Source organism: Saccostrea echinata, unplaced genomic scaffold (assembly GCF_033153115.1).
Source record: "Saccostrea echinata isolate AGI-Se365-2 ecotype Australia unplaced genomic scaffold, CSIRO_AGI_Sech_v1 ptg000010l, whole genome shotgun sequence".
Taxonomy (NCBI): Eukaryota; Metazoa; Mollusca; class Bivalvia; order Ostreida; family Ostreidae; genus Saccostrea; species Saccostrea echinata.
In genome coordinates, this window is record NW_026889759.1 from 961,974 (window position 1) to 972,500 (window position 10,527).

General features: G+C 33.7%; 1 protein-coding gene across 6 annotated transcripts in view; it reads left to right on the forward strand.

Moving 5' to 3' along the window:
- LOC133184104 (carbohydrate sulfotransferase 15-like) overlaps window positions 1–10,527 on the forward strand; it is a 35,834-nt gene that overhangs the window by 5,444 nt on the left and 19,863 nt on the right. The gene's annotated exons all lie outside the window — the stretch shown is intronic.

Genomic DNA, 10,527 nt, shown 5'->3' on the forward strand with positions numbered 1-10,527 from the left:
TGTCTGCTCTCTTTCCTTTTTGCATTTTGCATAATTGTCTTGTGAAAGACCGTACTGTAATATACTGGCCGATTGTTAACTGTTTTTCCTTGTTACCACGTGTCGACCTCACATTTTTCTCGCTTTCAAAGAGGAACAAATCTAAGTGCAATCTTAAGTGCATAATGAAGAACATTGCCGTGTTCACCTAAATACCTCGTGTCAAAATTCTCTGTGAAATCGTAACAGTGTTGGAATACTAGTACTCTGATCAAATTAGAGTAATAAGTTCATGGAATGAAAAGTGTGTTTTCATTTATTAGATTCAGGCCCGTAGGAAGCTATTTCAGTTGGGGGGGGGGGGGGGGCACAGCCATACATTTTCAGTTAGGGGCACTAAAATTATTGGGGGAGCCCCCCCCCCCGGTTCCTACGGCCATGACTATCAAGGTCATTTGGATCAGATTGGGTTAAGAGGTTACCCAGTCATATGTTTGATATATTTGGTGAACAGGAGAGCATTGAGACTAAATTTCGAGAATTATGGTCCTCATTTTGGTTGGTTGCAATGAATATTATATCTTTTATGTATTCTTCTTGCTAAAAGAAGTTATAAGTTTATAAATTATAGGGAAATAATATGTACAGGTGCAAAAGTTACAACGAAGATTAAAGTTTTAGTCAAGGTCATGAAGTCAAAAATCATAATACATTCATTCAGGTCTTTTCAGAGGTAATGCACAAATAAAATTTTATGTAACTCCTGTCATTTTTTTTTTTTCAAAATCATTTGAAATGTGCTGGATTATAACCATGAAAGAGTAAAACTTCACTCCGTTTCCAACGATGCATGGATACCGCCATTGCAACTTGGTTTAAACAACGCTCAAAACTTAATCCGGACTGAATCGCATTGAGAAAAAGTAAAAAAAAAAAAGTCACTAATCTTCATCAAAAAGCATATAAGCGATGATAACATTCCAAGCGTTGATTAACAAACTACTCAGTAACATTCAGTTTGAAATCTTAGAAAACCGAATGACTCGCTCAAGCCATTTATCCTGATTTAGGATAAAGTTTCAAAAGCCTGTGGCAGTGGCATTATTCGTAGGTTACACCGTATGGAGTATGATATTTGATATTATTTAACCCCTGTCTCTTTTGGTGCAGATGGTACAGCCAAAGTTAAAATTTTGAAAAGTAGGTCAAACTACAAGGTCCTAAGGTGAAAAAAAAAATCATAGTGCCTTTGGAAATATCTTTTCATGGGTAATGCACATGCAAAAATATGACAAATCTGTCAATTCAGGTACTAAAGCTACGGCCTAGGTTGAAATTTTATGAAAAGTAGGTCAAACTTCAAGGCCATATGAGATCCAAAAATCATAGAACATTCTGAAAGGTCGTTACACAGGTAATAAACATGTGAAATAGGGAAGTCGTATTTTCTTTCATTCAAAAGACATGACCAGTGTTGATGGTTTTGTTTTTTTGTTGTTGTTTTTTTTTTGTGTGTGTGTGTGTTGATGTTGGTTTTATTTTTTTTTTTTTGGTTTTGTTTGTTTGCTTTTTTTTTTTGGGGGGGGGGGTTGTTTTTTGTTTTTGTTTTTTTTTTTGTGACAGACGGACTGATGGGGGAGACGAACAAGATTTAACGTTTCCGCGCTTTCGCAAAAGCGGATGACCTTAAAGTGAAAAATATGTTGAATATACTAAGCCACTCCATGTTAATATGTAATTTTTGAATTTGCTGTATGAAGGTTAAAGGCTGTATATTATTTTGTCCATTGTTGTAAATTCTATTTACCATTCTCTATCCAGAGTTATCGTTCCCGCTACGCTCCGACAAGTGTAGCGGAAGACAACTCTGGATAGAGAATGCTCCATTTACACGTACTTAAAAGTTCATAACACAAGTAGAGCTTTTTTTTCAAAAAGCTTACCGTCTTTAGCAACAACCTTAAACAATAAACAGACCTAAACCTATCAGGCCGTAAATTCTCGAAAATTTCTTGGCTTTGTATTTCTTCATTAGTTTTTTTTTTACATAAGCCGTACCAATTGAAAGGTTAACAAATGCTCGCCTGTCTCCTTAATCCTAAAACTTCGACTCTGCTGCCGAGACCATTTGGCAAACCTCGGCTGATTCCGTCACCTTTGTGATATGTAGATCTATGAGGTGCGAATCGGCCGAGTGCTGCCGAGATTAGAAAGACGGTGCAAAACAAAGGGAAAAAGAATACATACAAGTTGCTGTCCTTTAAAAAAGGACTGCAATACATGGACCATATGCATATGTTTCGAAACGAAATTCAAAGAAAATTTCTAGATTTAGTGAGTTTACAAAGGTGTAATTAAGTTTAATCTTTTTTTCTAATTTTCATCGTTATTTAAGTCTGCTTAATTAGGCTGTAATGATAAGAAAGATCATGACCTTGAAATGATATGAATATGAAATGTTGATCTAGGTATCTATCACAATTGTAATTTAGCCTTTAAAATTAACAACAGAATTAAAAGAGGCTTAAGCGTGCAGGTATCGTAATCTCCACTGGCGTATCCAGGGAGGGGGGTTCGTGTGTTGGAACCCCCTTTATTTTTGCAGAAAGAGGAAGAGAGAGAGAATGAATATTCTGTAATATATATATATATATATATATATATATATATATATATATATATATATATATATATATATATATATATATATATATATTACATCTAGTATTTTCAATAAAATATGAAGTACTTCAATCTCTGCCCTTTCTGCACTCTAGATAGAGTTTTGCTTATTGCTTCCTCCGTGTACCTTCACAATACCGGTCCCGGGCCTCGACCACCCACATGTAACATGAAATATTTCACTTTGATATCATCGGAAGATTCCAGCGAACGAACGTACGGCTATGCCATTTTTGGACCATCTTCTACAGTAACTAACTTTAAAAAGTATGCATAAAAAGTCATGAAAGGGAGTATCCATAAGAGAATATTATCCTTTACAAAATATTTCTTATGCAAAATTTGTACATGACAATTAATTGTCATGTACAAATTTTGCCTAAGAAATATCAAAATGTTTGTAAAGGACAAATATTTATCTCCTTATATTATGGGAATATTTTAATCAATGAAGAGAAAGGTTCAAAATGTCCCGTAGTATGTGGGGGAGGGGGGCTCACTTTTTCTTAAAAAAAATCTTTTGTTAGAATTTGAATATATAAGTTTTTTAAAGAGCCATTCTCTGTAACGACTTGAACTTTTATATAGAAGCTGTGGCACGCATAGTCTCAGAATTTCTCCAAACTCTCTATGATAAAAGTCTTTGATACCGTAAACTCAAATCAGGCAGAAATTGGTTGCTACGTGACATGGTTACCATGGCAACATGTCCTAAAGTTTGTAAAATGGCATTTTTCATCATGTCCAGAGTCCCACAATTAACGTTTGCAGCAAAGCAAACAAGTGGTAATGATTGTTTCTGAAAGTTGAAGGCCTGATGTTTTAAATGCATGATAAACATGTTTGGTAATTCAACTATTACATACGTTACTATGGAAACAAAGTCTTCAAAAGTAATAATTTTGCTCATTTAATTTTATAACATCATACACTTAAGAGTAAAAAAAAATATAGGTTGAAATACAAGCAAATAATAGACAAAAGATCCTTGTAACATATACCATGGAAGAAATATGATATTTCTTATAGGTTCGCAATGGTTGCCATGGTTTTAATACCAAGAAGGGATTTTAAATTTACTCTCTTAGTGATTAAATCTAATCCTATCTTTTTAAAAAGCATATTTCTATATAACTAATGATCAATTTTTAAAGATGTTCATGTGACCCTAATTCTCACATTTCAAAAAATGCAAATTCAATTCTTTAAATAGAGCGTTGCTATGGAAATAAGCCGAAAATATATGCATAAAAATCTGAAAAATATTCTGTTTCCTTGGATACATACCCTTGTATGTAGATTCCCAAAACTTTTATGATTGGTAATTATGAACAACTAACCTGACTTTCAATTTTGTCTGCCACCCAATCTCTAACTGGATGCAAAAAGCTGGCACATAGGGTTTAATATTGATATAAAATTAACAAAATCGAACATTTTCCCTTCTTGGTTACCATAGCAACAGTGTTGTATTTTTCAACAAACGTTATCAATATATGATATTCAACTTTAGTTTTACCAGATAAGTACTATTCAAGGTGAGTCAAATAATATGTTTCTTGAATAAAAGGTAAGTAAATTCCTAAGGCAGCCAAAAAAATATCACTTTAAACAACTGGTACATTGTTTCCATGGTTACACTGCAAAGTAACTATTAATCCCAATTTTCTTATGTTGTCGGTGTTGCAAGGTCCTAAGGATATATATGTGCCAGTCATGAAATTTATTGTTTTTCCTGAAGATAGTAGCATTAACCCAATCTTAGCAACACATTTTGGATGGTAACACTGTGTTACCATGGCAACCATGAAAGTTATTTTTAGAATAATATTGCTAATATCTAATTACTTAAGGTCAAATATTTTTATTGTTTTTTCTTAGGTTGTTGATTGAGTTTGATCATTTAACACCTATCATCAGTGAATATTGAGCGTTTTTCTGCATTTTTCAGCATGTAAAATGTATTCCAAATTACCCATGGTTACCACTTACTTAGAGATAAATTCTAAATAGTTTCTTTATTGCATAAGTGGCAACAAGGTGTCAGGTTTTGGGGGAAATGGTTTGTTTGTTATTCTTATTCTTTATTAGGGCTTAATAAAGATTCAAAGTAGCTGAAAATCTCAATTTTTTCAACTTTTTTGGTTGTTACCATGGCAACCAAGACACATAGCAACGAAACTTTATTTGATATATGTTTCTGGTGTCAAGTTGTAATAACGGGCAAAGTTTCATCAAAATCGGTGACCATGCGTGGCAAAGAAGTTTAAGTGGTTACAGAGAATCGCTATTAATTTGCATTGGAAGCTGCCCCGCACTTTTTGTTGCGGAAAGGTTCAAAATACAGAAAATCAAACACCCCCCCCCTCCCTCTAAATAGGATTTTACATGGTGGTGCACAGGTTGTTAATTTATTTATTTATTTCTGCTTGTCAACTCTTTTTGGAGGTTGCCCCCTTTGAAAACCGTTGCTACGGGCTTGAATGTAAGTGCCTGTGGTGTGACTTAGACCCCCCCCCCCTTTACTAAAGGGTCTCGAGTTATCTTAAACAATGCTAAGTTATCGATTAACTCGATCAATTTAAAAACACAAAAAAAGATTAATTTTGTGTGTGTTTGTGTTTTTTTCTCTGTCTCTTTTAAATAACGGAATGGTTAATATACAACACCTACAATCGTAACTTCTCGGCAGGTCTGAGAAGATGCGATTGACAATCTTATCGCACGTGTGTAGACTTATGCTATTTGGTCTTGCAAACACAGGTGTGTATATTGTTTGCTAGTGACGCTTAGACTGGTGACGGTATTTGCAACAGACATGAAGAACTATACACCAGTTTCATAACATGTATAGTTTTTTTTCTAGTGAAAATTGGAGTAAATTAAAAGTCGAATATTTTGGATATGGGGTAACCAGTATCTATTCTTGTTACAACGACTGTCAATGTATCCATGGACGAGTTCATTGGTTACTCTGAAAGGTGACACAGGTTTACCTTTCGTTAACATTTTCTACAATGATCTGCCTACTTTCATAGCAAAGTTGTTGAATTTTATTCCCGATTGGCCTAATAGATAGTTTTGTCATTTAACTGAAAAAAATCGGGCTATTTCGATACATGTAATGCTTAACGGCTGGGACTTGACATCTGTACTAGATTTATACGGAAGTATCCGATAGATGGTACACGTGTAGCACACATCTGTAGTACGCAGAATTTTTTTTTTTTGATGTTTCTCCCTCTCCCCCACATGGAAAAACATTGCTACAAGGCCTTTATCAAGCTATATTTGGATTGCTGTCTATCAAATTATTTTGCAAACCTTGATGCACAAAACTAATGCCGGTAAACATGGCAAAGACTATCTTTTAAAACCTAGTGGTTTTAATTCAACACTCAAGCTGTTAAAGGTCATATGAAACAGTGTCCAAAGCATTTTGGGTTGTATACGGAAATGAGTTCATCTGAGCTACTTTAATAAGCCTGAAATTATATTTTGAATCTTTTACGCAAGTTAGCGGCAGCAGAGTCGATCAAACTTACTCGACTGCAAAAATGAACTTCAACTAGCGCGGCTTATCTCCCTTTGCTTATGACGTCAGTAAGACCCAGTCGTACATTCAGTACTAACATTATACAACCGATCATGTCTTTTGCAGCGTAAATTTTAAGAAATATCATTATTTAGGCTAAAACGTCGCATAAATATACGATATTCAAACAAGATCTTTCAACATCCTATTGCATATTTGCAAGATATTAGTATGTTTTATCTGTGTAATTTATTGTCGGCCTTCGAGACTTCAATCGACCGAGAGAGATGATACTACAAAGAGAGGGGGTCTATACTCGAGTAAGTGAATATAGACGCTGTCAAATAATTTACAATTGAATAAATTTCTTACATAAGAATACTGATGATTTGTTTTCTGATTAAATTTTTAAGACATGATTAGATGATGCTATCTAGGTACTCGGTAGCACGCGCATTTATAAAGCTGAATTCGATTGACCGCACTGTGTGTGAAAGTGAAACTAAACCTGCATATAAATGATTTCATTTATTTATGGGAAAAGAAATGATTCTATTGCTTTCTCCCGTTCTCAATCACTTTTCTCTCTTTGGTTTTCTCTGTCTCGATGACCCCCCTCTCTCTCTCTCCGTATTTTTTTCTTACCAAAAAGTCGGTACATATACGCATAAACCTGTAACTATATTATCGTAATAATTTTAAAAAGTCAGACATTAAACGTAATTCTATCTATGTAATCCTACTTTTCTGTATGTATATATTTACAGACAGTTTATTTTAACACAGAGTATTATATAGTCTGGTTTTTAAAAAAAGTTGAACTGTAGAAGTATTAATTTTGAGAATTAATTATTCAGGTTCAGTCTCGCAAATAATGGGGGCATGGATTTTTTTAACTGATCAATTTATGCACGAAGTGTATGAGTATTTTCAAACTGCAATTGCTCAGCCAAACTGTAAGAAGTATCAGCACCGTAACATTACAGTGCAGGTAAGTTTTGAGCCATTTTTTTTTAAATCATGCTTCTTGTGACAGCAAAATTACGGTGAAGTCGCCACAAACCCCTATTTCTATATCGTTTTTACATTAGTCCTCATGTTTCAGATTGCAGAAAGCGTGCATTCAAATACGCCAACTTTTCATTGATCCATGTTTATCATGAACTTCAATATCCCCGTGTTAATTTGGGGAAAAAAGGGGGGGGGGTACTCTTGAGCTACATATTTTTCCCTCTCAGTATATGACACAACTTTACAGATTTTGCATGCCCATTAACTTTTTTATTGTAAGAAGCTTAAGGTCAATGTTAATTAATTACGCTGTTTTTGTTGTTAATTATACAATTTTACTGGGCATGGAAAAAAAAATATATCATATCAAACAGAAATAAGAAGATTTTAAATTGTTTCTAAAGTATTAATTTAAAATAAGTAATCATAGTTGGAGGAGAAAAATCTTAATTTCTAAGGGGTATTCATCAGGATCATCCTACGATTAAAAGCTCTCGTTTTCAGTTGCTGTGTCTAATTAACGATTAGTTCAAATAGAGTAAACTGTACTTTAGAATCAGATAGCTCATCTGAATACATAATCACATTTACACCCACAAAAATGACTAGAATTAACTCAATAAAATACGGTAAAATTACACTAGATCTAATGCGTTATTTACATCAGTGGGTCTTTGTGACGTCATAAAAACACAAAATCAAGAACGATAAGCGGGTAACAAATTTATCAAGTGGACACGTTTAGGCCTTCATTTTTCAGTCAAGCAAAGGCAAAATTTTTTTACTAAACGTGATTTGACATTCTTTCACACCAGTCTTTATGTTTAAAAAGTAAAATCCCAGTGTTAAGAATCGTTTCATATGACCTTTAAGCTATCTCTATAAGTTCTTCTTACTTATTTAAAATGCTTGTACCATAGAATTTAGTTTGTATATAAGGATATATGTATTAAAGAGAAATTCAGATCTTGGTTACGCCAAAGAATACATAAATACGATGTGCAGATTTTAGAGCGAGGTTTGCCAATGATTGGCATATTCTAATTCGAAGAGGGCGAATTGTTCTACGGGCAAGTTGTCTTAGTGGCGAACTCTCTAGCATCCTCGCGCATGCGTAGCCTGACGTAAGCCCATGGCATCCGGTTTAACTCCGCTAATATATTTTCTGCGTGGACCTCAGGGTCCACGCAACAAGCTGTAAAGCTTGCATGCAATAAAGATTAATTCGTTAACAATGAAAATAGATACGTTTTTTGGTAATTACTATAAAAAAAAAACTAGCATGTTATTTCGAATTAATTACTGCCAATTTCCACTGTTCGTTTTGTCATATTTTTTACGATTGAAAATCTTGAAAAATTGTTAAGTCGTACGAAAAGTAGATCATCAGAAAATGATCTCCCTTGAACAGCTTTTCAACCAATGAAATAATTGAAAATTTTCTCATCATGCAATTTCTACCAATCACAAAAGAGAGGAAGTGCATAGTCCGAAGACTGTAAAATACCAAGGAAGACGGTAATAATACTAGTATACAGTGTGTTCCATCACAACCAGTAGAAAAGTACTTTAACATTTTTTTAAAAACGTTGCTGTGATGTCATTCCTTTGTTCTTACAGTTTACCTGTGGCAGTCCGATATTAGTGAGCAGTCTGATATTAATCGTAATATCAGACTGTCTCAGTACTGATATCCTTCAAAATTGGACAGTTACTGAACAAAAGAAGTTAAAATGGGATTACTTATCAAACAGCAAAGTTTGATCTTATGTGTGAACAAAGATTATTTAAAAAAGATATTACTCATTTATCATACAGAATTGAAAAAAAACTTCCAGTTAAAAGAATAATATACTCTAATAGGAAAGGAGAAAATAAAACATTTCAAACACAAGCTCCCTAAACTTGTTAAACTTTAAGCAATATTTTCATTTAGTGTCAAAAATTCAGTAATTCTCGTTTTGGAGTTTTTTTTAACATATTTTATTGAGTACATCAAAAGGATTGGAAACAAGTTCTATACAACTTACTAAGTTCCTCTCCTTATATATAACAAATATGTCATGTAAATTAAAAGAAAAAACAAGATGTGTTTGTGAAACACTGATGCCCCTGTATGGCAACTTATATCAAAGGTTAAACTTTCTCAAAATTTTAATGCAAATCAAATATGTTAGTACCCAAAGTAAGGTCTTGTCTCGAGGAATAAACCTGTGAAATATGAAAGTTCTAGCAGTCACCATTGAATAGATATGGAAAAGGTTAAAGTTTTTTTTCAAAAGTATGTCAAACATCAAGGTCAAATGGTCAAAATTAATGGTGCCCAAGGAAAAGGCCTTCTTTCAAGAAATACACAGGTGAAATATGAAAGCCGATGCACCAACCGTTCAAAAGTTATGGCCAAGGTTAAAGTTTTCAAAAAGTAGGTCAAACTCCAAGATCAAGGTCAAAGGGTCAAAGTTGTTGGTATCCAAAGGAAGGTCTTGTCACAAGGATTACAAATGTGAAAGGTGAAAGCCCTAGCACCAACTGTTCAAAGTTATGGCCAAGGTTAAAGTTTGGTAAAATTTTGCAAAACTGGGTCAAACTCCAAGGTCAAAAGGTCAAATATGGTGGTACCCAAAGAAAGGTCTTGTCACAAGGAATACACATGTGAAATATGAAAGCCATAGCTCCGACCAGTCAAATGTTATGGGCAAGATTAAAGTTTTTGTGGACAAACAGACAGACAGCTAGACAGACAGACAGACAGGCAGACAGACGGACGAACAGGGAAAAACTATATTTCCCCGAATCTTCCATACAGGTACATAATAATTCAATTAATACAATTGAAAAAAACAATTAAATAACATACATGTATCAACAAGAGAATCTACATGTTTCGTCAATAAATTTATGAACAGCAGCAAAAATACTGTTATTTATCTCTAAAGGCAAATTAACATTACCACATAATAATAGATTTATATCAATAGTAACCAGTTCAAGAATGAACAAGCGATTAAAAAGAGTACTTCTTGCATTAGAATATTTTTTGCATAAAAAGGAATGGTACACATATTCATTTTTTCCACATAAACATAAGGGACGATTTATAATGTTCATATAGATCATGATTTAGTATACAGTAATGTCTTAGCTTAGTATGAATGATATTGGTGTATCGCTTACCGAAAGAGAAGTATGATGGTGGATTTTTGTTTTTTGTTATCAAGTTATTTCGGAATGTTTTTATTGAGACGGCTTCTCTGACCTCTGTTTTTTGTAAATTCTATTGTTTTTCAGCATCAGGTACGAAAGAGTTTCTAAATAATTCT